Source organism: Muntiacus reevesi, chromosome 1 (genome assembly GCF_963930625.1).
Source record: "Muntiacus reevesi chromosome 1, mMunRee1.1, whole genome shotgun sequence".
Lineage (NCBI taxonomy): Eukaryota > Metazoa > Chordata > Mammalia > Artiodactyla > Cervidae > Muntiacus > Muntiacus reevesi.
The window spans coordinates 28,784,842-28,802,966 of record NC_089249.1 but is presented as its reverse complement, the minus strand read 5'-3'; the positions used below and the strand labels follow the sequence as shown (position 1 = coordinate 28,802,966).

Sequence of the window (18,125 nt, the reverse complement as noted above, 5' to 3'; positions counted from 1 at the left end):
TTATGGATAGCTTCCTAAGGGGAGATATTAATGTGAATGATTTCTTTTCAATTTATTAAAATGCTTTACTTTTTTTTTCTTCTCTAGTCTTTCTATTTTTTAACTGTCATAGGGTTAATTTACAATGTTGTGTTACTTTCAAGGGCACAGGAAAGTGATTCAATTATGTGTATACATATACATGTATATTCTTTTTAGAGTCTTTTCCATTATAGGTTATTACAAGATACTGAGTTATTTTGACCTGTGCTATGCAGTAAGTTCTTGTTTTTTTTAATCTATTTTATATACATTAGTGTGTAGCTCTTAATCCCCAATTTCTCATTTGTCTTTCCCCCAACCCTTGCTATCCCCTTTGATAACCATAAGTTTATTTTCTCTTTCTGAAAGTCTATTTCTTTTTTTGTAAATAAGCTCATTTGTAAAAGAAATAAAAAACTTTTATGTCTTTAGTGTCACTTTATAGTGTCAAAACTGCTATAACTATTTTAAGAAACCACTAATGCTATTTTATATAATATAATCAATAGTATAAATCTATACAAATAATTTTTATTTCATCCAGATTAACAGAAATATGGTAGGGCCTCTCTCTCCAGTCTTAATGAAATGCTTTGTTTCATTTGTCTTGTTTGACTGCAGATAAGGGGCACCCTAAAAAGGCACTTTAGGGGCTTCCCTGATGGTCGAGTGGTTAAGACGCCAGCATTTCCAATGCACGGAGCCTAGGTTTGATCCCTGGTCAGGGAACCAGATTTTGCATGTTGCAACTAAGAGTTTGCATGCTGCAGCTAAAGATCCTGCATGCCTCAATGCAGACTGAAAATCCCACGTGCCGCAACTAGGACCCAACGCAGCCAAGTAAATAAAAACATTAAAAAGGCACTTTAAGAAAATGCCTAGGCCTCCGTTCACATGTTCAAACACTTATTTTATCTTCATTCATGATAATATAAGTAATCTATATAACTCCTGGAAATTTTGAAATATATATATATTGAAAAGACCGATTTATTTATATTTATGGCTGAGCTGGCTCTTTGTTGCCGCATGGGCTTTTCTCTAGTTGCGGCGCACGGGCTTCTCACTGCAGTGGTTTCCCTTGTGGAACACGGGCTCTAGGGCGCTCGGGCTTCAGTAGTTGCAGCCAACAGCTTACTTGCTCCATGGCATGTGGGATTCTCTCTGACTAGGGATTGAACCCGTGTCTCTAGCATTGGCAGGCAGATTCTTTACCACTGAGCCCACCAGGGAAGCCCTGAAATATATAATTCTTTAAAATAAAAACAAATTAGAAGTAATTGCCATTTTTTAAAACCTGGACATCTTTTACATTCTTTATAACTGATGGCCTTTCCTGACTAAAGTCACCTAGCAGCTTCTTCATTGTTCTGTGTTCAGATATTGCCCTTTACATTTCTAGAGAGTATAATTTCCCATATTGCCTCTTAGTAACTATTATTTTTCTTCACTGGGCTGCAACAAACTTAAGGAAAAGTGCTTGGGCTTACTCACTTCTACATTTTCAGAGCCAAAAGCAGAACTTGGGACATCAAATAGGCAAAACAAATATTTGTTGGGTAAATAAAGAAATGGGTTAATTCGTGACAGTCATTATGCACTTAAATGAGCAAGGACACATATAAGTTTCAGTAAATTGTCTCTGTTTTCTCCTCAATAAATGAGAAAGGCCAAAGACAAAGAAATCTGATTAGATATCAGATGATGACAGAATTCCCAGCATTGGTAGAAATAAAATATTTTAATATTTTTTCTTATCTCATAGCTGTTCATGTACTTCTATTTCTTCTGCTAGATTGTAAACTATTTGGAGAAGAAAGAACTAGGTACTCAAAAACTGTTGAACTGAATCCTTTATGAAGCAAGGATAGCATTCCAATCACACAGGCAAAATACAAAAAAGCAGACTCTCTCAACGATTCTGAAACGTGTGAAAATGACTGGTGTCAGTTTAGAGCTCTCTTGGTCCAAATTTATAGTTTACTAAAAGCACAGTACAAATTCTCAGAGACCAATGAACACACATCTAATTTTTTTAAATAAAGATTTAATCCCCTATTTATGCAATTCTATCAAAAATATTCTGCAGAAAGGCCACACTGACAACCAGAGACATCAGGGTTTCCTCAGAGATGGGCTCTTCACTCTGACTACACCTTGTCCACTGTACCAGCCACGTACCTTTTCCTATGATGCAAATAATGAAAAACAACCCCAACATCTGAAGATGCAATGGCATCATTTAGTATTACATGCTTTGGAAACCAAAGGTGCAAACATTTGCTAAGTTTCTGGACAAGCATGGTATGCCTGTCGAGAGCCATCACAGTAAGAAATCTAATTTAAATCCTAATGAAAAACTGGAAAACAGCTAATTTAAATAATCAAGGACAGCCATCTTATAACATCCAACTTGACTTGACAGAGACCCTCACCACAGCACTCAAAATCATCTGATGTCATGACACACCACAGTCTGGAAAACCAGCCAACAATCAATAGGAGTAATCATGAGAAGCTGAACATGGGCAGCAACACTGAATGCTAAAAGGGATAATGTCATAGGTGGGAAACCTCTGAGAACAGAAAAACTTTTGGTGCACAGCAATATCTGTGAGGCAAAATAGTAGCAATTGTTTTATATATGATATGGACATGGGATTTACACTTGTCATATCTGCTTAGTAAGTGATTTTACCAATCACTTACTAAGTTTACTAAATTACAAATTACAAATTACTAAATTACAAATAATTTTACCAATAAACAACTCTTATTAGCTCATTAATACAAACAGAAAAATTAGTCCTGAGATAATCTGTTGTCTATAAAAATAATAAAGCTTTAAAATAAATTGCAATGCAATCGTGGGGAGATATATTAGTAAGGAAGGGATCAAAGGCTTGGGTGGATAGTTAGCCTTATAAGAGGACTTCCTGGTGGCTCACAGTAAAGAATTTGCCTGCAGTGCAGAAGATCTGGGTTTGATCCCTGGGTCGGGAAGATACCCTGGAGGAGGGCATGGCAACCGACTCCTGTACTGTTGCCTAGAGAATCCCATGGATAGAGAGAGAAGCCTGGCAGGCTGCGTTCCATAAGGCTGCACAGAGACGGACATGGTCATAGCGACTAAGCAGCAGCGGCCTTAAAAATATCAAGACGTCCCTCATAGCAAAAGACTGCCAAGAAGGGCTAGGATTCTTTCACTATCTGTTGAAAAGAAAAAATGAAAGTCATGTACCTTATTATTAATTATGGCATTTGTAATTTAGTTAAATACATATGCAACACTGAATGGAATTTAAACTATGTATATGTAGGTACACATACTTTAAATACAAACCTCATGCATAATCCTACAGCAGGGCCTTTGACTAACGCTGGGCAGTGTTTTAAGTCCAAGATCGGGAAATAAAGATGATGGATCTGGGCTTCTCACTTTTCGCAGCACCTCTTGTTAAACCATTTCACATTTGCATTCTTATCATTAGGATTTTAGTGTTCATTTTAGTTTGGAGCCAAGTAAGGATGAGGTGAAAAAAGAAAAAAATCAAGCAATTGCATCTGAATGTTATTCAACAATAATTATTCTTTGGCACCTCTCATCTGTGAACTTTTTCATGTAGTCTCCATTTTTATTAATTGGTAAAACTGACACAGCTATCCAAAGATTACAAAGTGAGCTGGAGCCTGAAGTCAGTATAATTGCCTTATCTGCTCAGGTTTGGTACACTGCTTTTATACCAAACACTCTTCTTTTTTTGAGATAGAGAGAAATCAGCAGAAGAGGGTATAAACTAAAGTTTTACCTATTCTAACATGGCTAAAATATACATGGCCTATATTTTCAAGACATCTGTTTTTCTCTGATTTTGTGATTCTACTACATGCAAAGCACAGAACTAGTGTGGGATTACAGAGATAAGTGAGATACTTTATTCTTTTAAACAACTTACAGTTTAGTTGGAGGAATTAAAATGATTACAGGAATGTAATTCAAAGAGGGAACACAAAGGCAGAAATACAAGGAGTCACGTTTGGGTGGTGATCCTAGGAAAGGAATCATGCATGAAACACATCTGATAAAGATTTTTAAAGAATAGAGAAAATGAAGAAGGGGATGGAGGAAATGGCACAAAGAAGTTATTCTGTGTAGAGAGGGGTCCACATGAACAAAGTCACAAAGAATGGGTAGCAGGAGACAAGACTAGAATTTGGAGCCAGACTAAATGCCCACATGAGGAGTGTGAATACAGAATATGGCTGTAGCTTGAATTATATCCACCAAAACGATACATTCAAGTTCTAACCCCCAGGACCTGTGAAATTGACTGATTTGGAAATATAGCAAGTTCTGTTCAATTTCCAGAGCATGTCCAATTGTTCATAAACCCAACAAAGTTAGCCTAGGTACCCAACTAACACAATCAGCTATATAGTACCATGCTATAGTAGGTTTATAATATTTTTCACACAAATAATACATAAAAAACAAATGCACAAAAATAAAGAAAACATTTAAAATTTTACAGTACAGTACAGCAGTATCAGCTACATCACTGACACTTTTACGCTCGCTCCTGGACATCTCAGACTTGAAATAAAGACACTGTACCACTGTACTATAGTACCATCCGGTAAAGTACACAAATCCCCTACACACACTTGTAGGGGCTACATGCATGTGACAATGTACGCCAGACACGTGAACTATTAAGAATTTACGTGACTGGACACGCGAACGCATATTTGCATCTTGGAAAGTTCACAACTTGAAGGTTTGTATATAGTGGACTTACTATCAGGTCTTTGCAGACATAATGATATTAAGATAAGTCATACTGGATATTGGTGGGCCCAATCCACTGACTAGTGTCCTTATAAGAAGAAGGAAATTTGGACAAACACACATACACGCGCGCACACACACAGAATGCCATCTGATGACATGAGAGATGGGAGTGAGACACGCCAAAGAATACCAAGGACTGCCAGCAACCACCAGAAACTAAGAACAGCGAGAGGGTAAGATCTCCCGCTAGAGCCTAGAGAAAGACCCTGGCCCCGCCAGCACTTTGATTTAGGACCTCCAGCCCCCAGAACTTTGAGATAGTAAAAACCTGCTGTTTTAAGCTATCAAGTTTGTGGTAACTTGTTACCATAGCCCAAGGAAGCTGTCTTAGTCTGTTCAGGCTGCTATAACAAAAATATCATAGACTGGTGGCTTATGAACAGAAACAATTTCTTACATTCCTGGCTGCTGGGAAGTCTAAGAACAAGGGCCAGCAGGTTCAATATCTAAGGAGAGCTCACTTTCTCAGAGTGAGATGTCTTCTCGTTATGACTCCACTGGTAGTCAGGGCAAAAGATCTCTCTCAGGCCTCATTTCTACATAAGGGCACTAATCCCATTCATAAGAGCTACACCATCATGACCTAGTCGCCTCCCAAAGGCCCTGCCTCTAATACCATCACATTAGGCTTTGAAAGTAGTTGCTCAGTTGACTCTTTGCAACCCTATGGACTGTAGCCCGCCAGGCGCCTCCGTCCATGAACTTTCCTAGGCATGGATACTGCAGTGGGTTGCTATGCCCTCCTCCAGGGGATCTTCCTGACTCAGAGATCCAACCTTCATCTCCTGCATTGCAGGCAGATTCTGAGCCACCAGGGAAGTGCCCACATTAGGCATTGGGATTCAACATAAGAATTCATTTGAATCAGTTCTAATGAGATGGATGTAACTGGAGCCCATTATACAGAGTGAAGTAAGCCAGAAAGATAAAGAACATTACAGCATACTAACACATATATATGGAATTTAGAAAGATGGTAACGATAACCCTATATGCAAGACAGAAAAAGAGACACAGAAGTACAGAACAGACTTTTGGACTCTGTGGGAGAAGGTGAGGGTGGGATGTTTCGAGAGAACAGCATTGAAACATGTATATTATCTATAGTGAAAAAGATCACCAGTCCAGGTTGGATGCATGAGACAAGTGCTCGGGCCTGGTGCACTGGGAAGACCCAGAGGGATCGGGTAGAGAGGGAGGTGGGAGGGGGGATCGGGGTGAGGAATGCATGTAAATCCATGGCTGATTCATGTCAATGTATGACAAAACCCACTGAAATGTTGTAAAGTAATTAGCCTCCAACTAATAAAAATAAATGAAAAAAAAAAAGAATTTGGGGGAAAGGTATATAAATATACACTAAAAGACTAGAAACAAACTAGACTTTAGAAAGCAAGACAAAGGGTGCATCTGGGGACAGGGCATGGGATCATAAGAAACTTTATTATTATTTTTTTTATACCATTTAAGTTTGGAAGCAACTATAACACAATTTTTAGCAACAGATATTAGGTTGGTACAAACAATCGCAGTTTAGGACCACGAATTTTAAACCATTATAACTAAGTTCGAACACATCTTTATCAATCAAAATAGGAACCATTACAATCAGCACATTTTTGCCAACGAGAAATAAGTTTCACACTCATTCAATCTATAGCAGAAGCTAATACAAATACAAACCATAAAGGAATTTTTCTCTTAACTGTGGCAAGATAAGTTGAGATCCTTATCTATTCTTTTTGCTTCTATTAGAAAAGGAGTCAGGGGATTAGAGAGAAGCCATTTGGGATTGGTGTCATCTGCCCAGAGCCACTCCCAGGACTTTGAGGTCCTTTATAGAGAAAGCAGACCAAAGAAGAAATAACTCTGCTTCCAGCATATGGATGCCAGAATTATTATTCTGTTAGAATCAGGTCAAAGCCATGACAAGAAGAAGAAAAGGTCTTCTCACATGAGGTAGTTCAGCCGTGTGGTCTTGGCAAGAGAACAGTCACGCCACCATGGCAGGCGTTGTTTGTACTCAGATACTTCAGAGGAGAACTGGCTTCAGGCCCCCCAGGTGACAGGAGAACACCCCCCCACCTCAGGCAGCACAGCCCAGGCCGCAGGAAATCCCCACTGATATTTGGCTCCTGTCTGAGGTGAAGGAGTGAAGGGCTCCTTTCGCGAGGAGAACATGATGGCTTTTTCCCAAAGGAAGGAGGTGACAGCATTAGAGACTGGGGGAGAAGTCAGGTAAGAATGAGACAAAGGGAAGAGAACTACAGATGGGCCACGGGAAGCAGAGGAAAGTACGGATTCACCCCCAAATAGCGTAATGGAATCGATTATGCTGGGAAAAGTAACAGATCTCAGTCTTTCTTAAAAAGCTTATTCACAAGTCCCTTTTTCTCCTTCTCAGGTTTCCCTGTTACTCAAACACAGCTGTCCATATTACCTTGAGCAGTATTTGGACTGTAACCAGCATGAAAGAGGAAAAAAAGGCAATATTTGTCTTTCTGGATTTCCAAATAGGCTCCTGAGAATCCGAAGAGAAAGCCCTTAAGAAAGTGTAACCAAGAGGAAAACTGGCAATGAACAGGAGAGAGAATAGAGTGGGTGTTCATTCTGAGAAAACAGCTTGGCACCCCGGGAAAGAGATGGGGCAAATTCCTTAGTACCTTGCCAGGCAGCTGTGAAGGATTCATGGACCACCAGGCCAAAGGATCCCAGACCTAGGAAAGCATGAGGTCTCACAACTGTTTTCTCTCATCATTGCCACATATACACAACCACAAGGAAGTAAAGAACTGGTCCTTTTCCTCCAGGGCAGGACTGAAGGAGGGACCCTGCAGAGCCAGTATTACTCTGTTACAGCATTGTTATCTAAGGTGTCAAAGAAACATAGCTTTTACTTATCTAGTATCTAAAGTAAATCCTTTATATGTCTTAGAGATCAGTTTATTACTCCCATTTTACAATGGTAGCCAATCTAAAGATAATGGGAAATAACAATAAATTTGCCAAAATTTAAAAAACTCCTAATTTCCAAATGGTCTAGACTCCTATTCATGAAGGTTTGTCTAAAATTATAGTAAAACCAATAAAGGACCTTTAGTGATCATAATAAATAAATATTTGACAGCTAAACCCTTGAAGCAAGGCAAAAAAGGAGAGGGGGAAAAGGGCAAGAAACAATGCATTTAAAAATGACTGAAAGTAGTAAGTTGTCTCTGTACTAAAGTTTTGCCATAAAGCATTACAAACTGTTGTGATGAAGAATCTAGCTTTCCTGCGGATTGCTAATACTTATGCTAATATAAAGGTTCTCAGAATATGGTCCATGACCGGTGACATCAGCATCACCTGAGAACTTGTCAGAAAGGCAAATTCTAGGGCCCCACTTCACCTTCAGAATCAGAAACTCTGCAGTTGGGGCCCAGCAACCTGGCTTCACCAGCCCTCCAGGGGATTTCAATACTGCTAAGAGTTGAGAATCCTTGTCCTTAATAAATCTTTATCACCAGGACTGACTTGTATTCTTGACAGGAAATCCCCTTTTGTAATCTAAAATTACACTTAAAAGAAGCAATTCTGTTTTTAAAGGAGGCGACTCAGTGGGTAAATAATCCACCTGCAATGCAGGAGATGCAGGTTTGATCCCTGGGTCATGAAGATCCCATGGAAGAGGGCATGACAACCCACTCCAGTATTCTTGCCAGGAGAATCCCATGGGCAGAGGAGTCCACGGGGTCACAAAGAGTCAGACAAGACTGAAGTGACTGAGCATACATGAGAAAAATGTAGACATTTAAAAACTCTTAAAAACAGTAGTTACTGAATCCATTTTTCAAAAAAAAAAAAAATTGAAATTGGGATCAGACATATAAAAAGTATTCCATTTAATTTAAAAAAATTGGTCACTTATTACTTACATATTCCAATTTCTGAGTTCACTTTACTCTTTTAAAAAGATTTCTGTACTCCCTATTTACAATAGCCAGGGCATGGAAGCAACCTCAATGTCTATTGACAGAGGAATGGATTAAGAAGATGTGGTAAATATATACAATAGAATATTACTCACCCATAAAAAAGAATGACATAATGCCATTTGTAGCAACATGGACCTAGAGACTGTCATACTGAGTGAAGTAAGTCAGACACACACACACAAGTATCATATGGTATCACTTAAATGTGCAATCTAAAAAAATGGTATCAATGAACTTATTTACAAAGTAGAAAAAGAGTTACGGGTGTAGAAAACAGAATAGAGTTACCAGGGCTGAAAGAGGGGAGGACTAAATAGGGAGAATGGGGTTGACGCATATACACTACTATACATAAAGCAGAGAACGGATAAGAACCGGCTGTACAGCATGGTGAACTCTACTCAGTACTCTGTAATGACCTGTATGGGAAAGAATCTACAAAAGAGCAGCTATATGTGTATACAAAAGTGATTCACTCCTCTGTGCACAGAAAGCGACACAACATTATAAATCAACTACATGCCAATTAAAACAAAACAAACAAATAAAAGATTTCTGTGCCAAAATCCCATTCAAGTAACATGTTTCTTAGAAGGTTTACACAATTATATAAGTGTATTAGTTTATAAAATTAGTTTATAGGTGTATTTTCATGAATAGATGAACAAAATTACCTTCTAAAAGCAAGCTTTTTCCCTAGAATTGCTTGTCATGTTTACTCTTTAGTTTCATTTCTTCAATTAAAACAGGTCACACCTTCTCATATTTAATACTGTAGAAGTTATGTATGTTAGTATTTTATTAAAATTTTATAATTCTGAAGGAAAATACCTGTCATTTTACATTTTTCACAGAAAATTTTAAAAAGTACAATATAATGCTGAACTGCTTCTGATATTAATGTAAGAATGTACAGCAATATTTCCTGAATGACTAAAACTACATGAAAATAAATTGTATGTAAGTAGGCTATATTTTCTGGAACAGCATTTCACAAAAATATTCTATATTAATCATTGTTGGCAGTGTTCTACTCAAAACAAATAAAATATTTCATGGCTAGAAGTACACAAAAAAATTAATCCTACTTGTTTAGTGGAGTTGTTCAAAATACAGATTAACATTAGCAAGTGATCTCCAGGAAACACCTAAATAATATACACTAGGAGTTTTTCTTTTGCATTGTAGAATTGATGAAAGACAGGTTTTTCTTCAGACTCTATTTCTTTCTGATGTAAAGAAAGACAAGTGTTTGAAATTTCCAGGTCTTACTATTCCCATAGGTCTTCCCTGGTGGCTCAGTCAATAAAGAATCTGCCTGCAGGGCAAGAGACCCGGGTTCGATCCCTGGGTCAGGAAGATCCCCTGGAGAAGGGAATACCAACCCACTCCAGTATTCTTGCTTGGCGAATCCCACGGACAGAGAAGCCTGGCGGGTACAGTCCATGGGATCCCAAGAGTTGGACACGACTTAGTGACTTAACTACCACCACCACCACTATTTCCATAAAGGAAGTAATGCATTTTTTCAGACCCAGAGATAAGAGGATAATAATACTTTAGTAGCTCCTTCAAGCATCTAGAAATAAATTAGTTGGAAATTTACAATCATGTCCCCTCTCTGATGATTTTTCAAATGTAATTTGGGAAACACTAGCAGAACAGAAGGATCTTTCTCCACAGTAATTAAAATAATGAAACATGACTGAATTATCATTTATCTGATGTTACTGTATCTCCCTCACCTAGAGTAAAGTCCTGGGAGGACAGGAATTTTGTTTTGTTCATGATTGTGTCCCATGTATCAACAGAGTCCAGCATACAAAGACTCCTTAATGAATATTAATTGGATGGATGGATGCATGGATGGGGTGGGTGGATAGCAGGCATAAAGAGTTTTGGTTTGTTTGATTTTTAATGGTAAATGTGTTTAATTTTCCAAAAGAGATTGATTTTTAGAAAATATTGAATCATAATTTGTAAATGTGAAGGCGGTTTAATTCGTTTTTATGGAGGAAAGCAATTGTTTACTTACAAAATAAAGAATTGATGGATTAAAGTATTGCTTATCTGTTCAAAAGTATTCTGATTCTTTCACAGTTTCAAGTGATTCTTTTTTTCCCCCTCAAGGAGAGCATTAAGAGATGAAGATAGTCATCTTTCTGAAGTCTTTGACCATATTAAAATGGGTCTTATGGCTGTCTGGCAAAACTTAGAGAACACGTGCTCTCAAAATAATTGTTGGAATGAGGGGGCTTATTATCCACATTGAGGGATTATCTCTGGTTCTGCTCCTGACCTTTCACAGGAACATGTATGATTACTTGACCTTTTTATGTCTAACTTACCTGGCTGTGAAATAATACCTACAATACCCTATCAAAGAGAATTACTCGAGAACCTATGCTTCTAATACTCCTGACATTCCTCAACCAACCAGGCTTAGTGAAAAGCACAGTATTACTGTTCTACTCTCCTTTATGAGAAACCTCATCTAAGAATGAGTCAATTGCCTTTCTCTTGCTTATAGTCTTGACAAAGCCACTTCAAAGTGGCCTAATTAAAGGCTTGGAATCCTAATGATGAGTTCCACAACAGTCCTGCCACTGCCAGTGTGCTTAGGAATCTAATCTGAAGTGCACAAATGAGTCAGATGTAAAACCAGGGGAGAAACGTGGGGAATTGAGAAGAAGCACCATGAGATAATTTTCAGGAACTTGAAGATCAATTGCTTGAAAGCATTTCAACCTCAGGTTTCTGCAGCTTTCTATTTCTAAGTTACATCAGACTGAGAAATTTACCGTGGTAGTGCGTCTCTATGTTTAACTGTCTAATCAACAGCTGCTTTAAACAAAAGAAAAAAGGTCAGCCTTTGTTAGATAGAGTGGTTCTCAAAAGCGAGAGAATTATTGCTCAAGTGAACTTCTGCATTCAAAGGCAAACCTAACAAAGGAGGAAATGAGGTGGCAAGGTGAATTTCAACTCTAAGTTAGGATTCAGATAAGTTGAATCAAACTGAGAAGAGACAAAGAATTTCAAATAGATTTTGTTGCTTGTTCATTCTGTGACACCCAACACCTTTTAAAAGTTATACAGTCATTCAGAAGTTAAATTACACAGGTTGCAAATGAAGAGACAAAGAGAAGGCATGCAATGAAAAGAGAAAAGGAGGAGAGAAAATTCAGAGACAAACTCAATTACAAAGTCTTGTTCTCCTTTCTTAAAAAATACACAGCTAACTGGTCAATATCTAAGGATATAGGCATCAAACACAAATATATAGATACTACAGACAATGCTATATTCTGCAATTTATGCTTCTTTGGTATTATATGATAAGGTCATGAGCTACCCATAAAAGAAACAATACTGTTCGCTCCATAAAGCACTGCTGCTGCTGCTAAGTCGTTTCTGTCGTGTCCGACTCTGTGTGACCCCATAGACGGCAGCCCACCAGGCTCCCCTGTCCCTGGGATTCTCCAGGCAAGAACACTGGAGTGGACTGCATTTCCTTCTCCAGTGCATGAAAGTGAAAAGTGAAAGTGAAGTCATTCCATTGTGACCGGCTCTTCACGACCCCATGGACTGTGGCCTACCAGGCTCCTCCGTCCATGTGATTTTCCAGGCAAGAGTACTGGAGTGGGGTGCCACTGCCTTCTCCAATAAAGCACAGTATATGCAATTTTAACATAACAAAAATGCCACTTATCCCAATTCAGGACAACAACAAAATTCTCTTCATAATGTAAGCAATCATGAGCTAAATACTATGACTGGCGTATGCCTTCTGTGTTCATTCTAAAATGTTTCATGAAACTGTGACGTGTGTCCAATAATTCTCTAAGCATAGGGAGCATGCATAATAGTGAACACAACAGACAAAATTACTGCCCTTATGGAGTTTCCAGTCATGGGAGAAACATACACAAACAAATATATGGTCAATGAAAAGGGGAAAGTGCTAAGAGAAAAAGAAGCAGAGGATGGGAGTAATGAACCCTGGAAGGGGCTGGAGGTTGCTATTTCAAATGAAACAGAACATTGTAAAAGGACATCAGCCCTGGGTGTTCATTGGAGGGACTGATGTTGAAGCTGAAACTCCAACACTTTGGCCACCTGATGCAAAGAGCTGACTCATTTGAAAAGACCCTGATGCTGGGAAAGATTGAGGGCAGGAGGAGAGGACGACAGAAGATGAGATGGTTGGATGGCATCACCGACTCAATGGACATGGGTTTGTGTGAACTCCGGGAGTTGGTGATGGACAGGGAGGCCTGGTGTGCTGCAGTTCATGGGGTCGCAAAAGTCGGACATGACTGAGCGACTGAACTGAAAAACAGAAACTTAATAACAAAAGAAACAGTAAATTCAATGATAGAAAGCAGGAGTATGTTTGCTGGTTTCAAAACACAGCCTTAAGACCAGGGTCACTAAAGTAGGGGAGGAAGAGGGTGGCCACAGAGGCAGGTAGAGGGGGTGCAGGGGTCAGATCATATTGGGGTGCTTTTGATTTGATGTTTGTTTAGAAACTAGAATTATCAGAAGGTTGTGAGCAGAAAGATGACACAATCTGCATTGCATTCTTAAGGGTTCGGGGCATTCCTGTAGAGAAGCTGCTAGGCTTCCCAGGTGGCCCGAGCAGGTAAAGAACCCGCCTGCCAACGCAGGAGACGGAAGAGACGTGAGTTTGACCCCTGGGTTGGGAAGATCCCCTGGAGGAGGAAGTGGAAACCCACTCCACTATTCTTGTTTGGAGAATTCCATGGACAGAGGAGCCTGGCGGGCTACAGTTCATGGGGTCGCAAGGAGTTGGACAGGACTGAGTGGCTAGCACACACACTATCTTCCCGGCTTCCATTCACCTCAGTGTCTCCTCCAACAGTGCGCCGTGTATGGTTCAGCCGTGTTCGGCTCTGTGCGACCCATGGACTGTAGCCTGCCAGGCTCCCCTGTTCATGGGATTCCCCAGGCAGGAATACGCGAATAAGTTGCCATTTCCTTCTCTAGGGGATCTTCCTGACCTAGGGATTGAACCCACGTCTCCAGAGTCTCTTGCAGGCAGATTCTTTACCATTTAGCCACCAGAAAAGCCCTCCAGTAACAGTACTTTATTCCTATTTATCTCAGAGTGGTAATGATTTCATGAGATACAGCACTCAGTACTTGATAACTATGAGTCAATTAAAAAAAAAAAAGTAATCAGGCACGTGATCATCAAAGGTCTCCCAAGCCTGTTTGTGAGTGCCTGTTCTGTTCTATTGAAAATGACTGTTTGATGAGGAGACAGACAAGCAGTGGGTATTTCAGAACAATCCTTCTGACCTCCTGGTGGAAAGTGGATTTAAAAGGGACTTTACTGGAGGCAAAGGAAGGAGGCTGTTACAGCTGCCCGGGCAGGAGGAGGAAACGGACGAGAAGAGGAAGAAGCCCGGGCAGTTCTGAGAGATGGTGGAGGGAGGAAATGGTGAGCTATGCTGTCTGGGATGGGGGGTGGGGAGGGTGGAGATGAATGCCAGCTTTCCAGCTGGGGAACTGGTTAGAGAACCATGCCACCACTGAGAAAGGGGGGCTCAGTGTAGCTCTGGGTAGAGGCTGGTGATGACTTTAAGGTGGCTGCTTCTCTGTGCCACCAACTGCAGTGCAGACTGTGACGCAAAAGAAAAGAAATCGTCTGAGCCCCCAGGAGAAGCGGGATAGCGCCTGGCTGCCTGTTACCACCTGCAGCCTCAGCACTCATCTTTCCTGGATATGCTGAGTGTTTATTACTTCGAACTTCTCCCTTCCTCTGCATCAATGCGGAAAAAAAGTGTGGAAGTGGTCAACTTTCCATCCATCTCCCAGAATAATGGAAAAAAAGAAAAAATAAACAAATCGGATCAACTTAAAAGCCTTTGCATAGCAAAGGAAACAATAAACAAAATGAAAAGACAACCCACAGACTGGGAAAAATATTTGCAAATGACATGACTGATAAGGGATTAGCCTCCAGAATTTACTAACAGCTCATGATGCTTCATCAAAACGAATAACTCACTCAAAAAATGGGCAGAAGACCTGAACAGACATTTCTCCAAAGAGGACATACAGATAGCCAATGGGCACACGAAAAGATGTTTAACATCACTAGTTAGTACATAAATGCATTTCGAAACTACAGTGAGATATCATCTCACACCGGTCAGAATGGCTATCATCAAAAAATTACAACAATAAATGATGGAGAGGGTGTGAAAAGAAGGGATCCCTCCTGCACTGTTGGTGAGAAGGTACCCTGGTACAGCCACTACGGAGAACAGCATGGAGGTTCCTTAAAAACTGAAAATGGAGCTACCGTGCTGTTGTTCAGTTGCTCAGGTGTGTCCAACTTTTTGCGACCCCGTGGACTGCAGCACGCCAGGCTTCCCTGTCCTTCACTATCTCCTGGCGTTTGCTCAAACTCAAGTGCGTTGAGTTGATGATGCTATCCAACCATCTCATCCTCTGTCGCCCCCTTCTCCTGCCTGCAATATTACCCTGCAAACTCACTCCTGGGCATATAACCAGAGAAAAACATGATCCAGAAGGATACATGCACGCCAGTGTTCATTGCAGCACTGTTTACAATAGCCAAGACATGGAAGCAATTTAAATGTCCATTGACAGAGGAATAAAGAAGGAAGATGTAGTACATACATACAATGGAATATTACTCAGCCATTAAAGAGAATGAAATAATGCCATTTGCAGCAATATGGATGGACCTAGACAGTGTCATATTGAGTGAAGTAAGTCAGACAGAAGGAGAAATATCATATGACGTCCTTTTTATGTGGAATCTAAAAGAAATGATATAAGTGAACTTACTTACAAAATAGAAAGAACTTATATAGAAACTTATATAGAAAACGAACTTACGGTTGTTGGGAGGTCAGAATAGTTAGGGACTCCAGGAAGATCATGTACACACTGCTATATTTAAAATGGATAACCAACAAAGACCTATTAAATGAAGCATAGTCTTTCACAATAAAAAAATGTTTGTTTGTTTTTTTTTTTTAAAAAGAACAAGTTAAATTCAAGTCACTTCTAGAATCAGGGATACAGTCAATCAAATGGGGGTGATGGATGATGTCAAGGAAAACCTGCCCAAAGGATGTGTTTTCTGTTAAAACAATGTAGACTACTGTTTGTATTCCTTTTGGATTTCATTTGTGGGTCCTCTTGCAGTGTCCATTTAGGATCTGAACCCAGCAACTGCCTGAATTTGAGCCCTCCCCAACTCTAATGAGCCTCAGGAAGGCTGATGCAGTTCTCCTTCCTACTTCTGTCTCAGCAATCTGAGCATGAAGGCCTTGCTGCAGCTCCCGAGCTCACTGACATTTAATTAGCACTGTCGCTGCGATCCCATCACGTGAGTTACCATCTGGGAACCGCAGAGCACCATGCAGGGCGGGTACCAGTTGAAATAAATGCCTTGTCTGGCAGCTAGAGATCTGCTTTTGCAAACAGGAATCCTTATTTCCTCTTAGCCCTTTCCTGGCAGTGCTTCTGGATAATGCCACTGTGCTCAGAGCAGAAACAAATCTATATGAGGAGGCTTCGGAAATCTGGGATGGACATGTTAAACAAAACATACACCCACATACACATCCACTTCATCTGAAGAGCAACTGACGTGTGTTGAGGGTATAAAAGCTGATCAGTGACAATGAGAAAATTTGAGTTGTAATGCCATCAGTGTTTATCTCATCCTCCCTCCCCTCAAAGATTTAGAACTGATATTTCACTTTCATTACGCTTAAGACAGGGATCAGAAGAGGATACACTGACTAAGCAGCTCTGAATCACTGCTTCTCTAATATGCACCCAGAGGAATCCACTTTTTAGTATTAACCTTACGACCCTCTCTGCTCACTGCTGTCTATTGGGGGCCCCCACCACTCAGTACGGATTGCCCTTAGTGAGGCTGTTGGTGATCTAAGTGCCAAGCCCTGTTGGGATTCAGGGCTGCACCTTAGGTATTGCCTGATGGTCCAGATGGTAAAGACTGCCTGCAATGCGGGAGACCTGGGTTCGATCCCTTAGTTGGGAAGATCCTCTGGAGAAGGGAGTGCCCACCCAATCCAGTATTCTTCCCTGGAGAATTTCATGGACAGAGAAGCCTGGTGGCAACAGTCCATGGGGTCGAAAAGAGACACGACTGATCGATTAACACTTGCATACTGAGTTCGCTGGGGTCCCTGGGCCCCTGCTCCTTTGTGAGTTTCTCTCCTATTTTACTTCCATGCCCCATTCGCTCAGACTTCTCATTCTCAACCTACATGTTTCTCTTTCTCCTCCTGTCCTGTAAAGTGTTCCATTCTTGGGGCTTCCCTTGTGGTCCAGTGGTTAAGAATCCGCCTTCCAGTGCAGAGATGCAGGTTTGCTCCCTGGTCCAGAAATAAAGATCCCACATGCCTGGAGGCAACTGGCCTGCATGCTGTAACTACTGAGCCTGCGCACACCATAACTAGAGAGCTTGCACACTGCAAAAGAAGACCCCGTGTGCCACGACTGAGACCCGCCACAGCCAAGTTAATTAATAAATTAAAAAAAAAAAAAAAGCATTTCACTCCTGATCTTTTTCTCCTCTCATTCCAACTGTTTTTCCTGAGAAATCTCATCTATGCCCACCAATCCAAATAGCAACTATTTACTAATATTTCTGTCCATCCATGTTCCAAGCCCAGGTCTGTTTCCTGAGAATCAGGTACATATAATAAACTGCAGAGTATATACCTGTGACCCAATGTCTCACAAATTCCTCAAATACCAGAGGTCTGGAACCAAGCTTCTTTCTCCCCATCTCACCCCCTAGTTTTCTCTATCTCCCATCTTGTGAAATGTGCCATCGTTACCCAGTCACCAACTCTACACCTGGCAGTTATCTCCCATCATCGCCATTCCCAGAAACGGACTGGAGTTTGCACTTAGATGATGGTAAGGGCTTCTCATTTCTCCAGGGATAAAGGTCAACCTCCTTAGGGAGCTCTCCAAGTGTCATGGACTGACTCTGCCGATGTCCCCAGCCTCAGCCCTGGCCCTCTCCCATGTTGAGACCCAGCTGTCTGGCCTTCTCTTCTGGTTTGCTCCTTATGAATTTTACAAGCAAAGCAGGGTGAAGCTTAGGATTCTCACACAGCCATGGGGGAATCTAAGAATCCATGCCCAGGAGGCGAAAGTTACAGTTTTTGTTTGTTTTGATGTAAATTTTTTTTAAAAGATTCTTTCTGTGGCTAAACACTTAGGTTAATTCT

The 18,125-nt window shown here is 40.5% G+C and overlaps 1 protein-coding gene and 1 non-coding gene across 3 annotated transcripts in view; one reads left to right on the top strand and one right to left on the bottom strand.

Moving 5' to 3' along the window:
• The window catches only part of ITPR2 (inositol 1,4,5-trisphosphate receptor type 2), a 562,671-nt gene that overhangs the window by 128,562 nt on the left and 415,984 nt on the right, over nucleotides 1-18,125 (bottom strand). The window lies entirely within an intron of this gene.
• On the top strand, nucleotides 677-750 carry TRNAG-UCC (transfer RNA glycine (anticodon UCC)). Its single transcript has one exon. It is a non-coding gene; the product is annotated as a tRNA-Gly (tRNA).